The sequence below is a fragment of the Nycticebus coucang genome, chromosome 2, assembly GCF_027406575.1.
Source record: "Nycticebus coucang isolate mNycCou1 chromosome 2, mNycCou1.pri, whole genome shotgun sequence".
In the NCBI taxonomy this organism is placed as follows: domain Eukaryota; kingdom Metazoa; phylum Chordata; class Mammalia; order Primates; family Lorisidae; genus Nycticebus; species Nycticebus coucang.
The window spans coordinates 58,530,756-58,531,352 of NC_069781.1; the positions used below are offsets into that span (position 1 = coordinate 58,530,756).

Sequence of the window (597 nt, forward strand, 5' to 3'; positions counted from 1 at the left end):
TCATTCTTTTTTTTTTTTGATCATCATCATTTAAGTGTGCTGCAGAAATGTAACTATAGCTTCAAGTGTGCTGTGAGATTAAACAAGGCTGAAGAACACTGCTCTAGGGCAAGAAAATCTGGAGCTCATTTCCTTGGTGTTATGTCCTTTGTGGATCTGTTTGGATTACTAGCAATTAGAATAGCTTCTTAGATTATGTACATCTATGCGTGTATGTATATGTATGTGTGTACAAGTACAAATATATATACATATATAAAGCTTTTCCATAATTCCTCATAAAAGCCTTAATTATAAAAAAGGAAAAATTAGCATGAGTCACTAAAGACTTTTACACTTGATCTTAGCCAAAAGGCCGAGAAGCAATTACTAAAGACTTTTGTTTAAGAACAAATGGATTGTCCATACACTGACACCCATTGATCCACACTTACTTTCCAATTTATGTAACACTTTAAAATATGAAAATTGTTATTTTTACAATAACAGTTACTTATTTTAATGCGAGGATGCTTATTTGTCAGTCTTCTTGTCTTGTATTTAGATTGCATACATCTATAAATGAATATGTATATGTATATTTATATATTATGTCTA

At 30.3% G+C, this 597-nt stretch overlaps 1 pseudogene; it reads right to left on the minus strand.

The window, feature by feature from the left end:
• Positions 1-210: 210 nt before the first annotated feature.
• LOC128579908 (uncharacterized) lies at positions 211-367 on the minus strand (annotated as a pseudogene).
• Between the last annotated feature and the right edge of the window lie 230 nt (positions 368-597).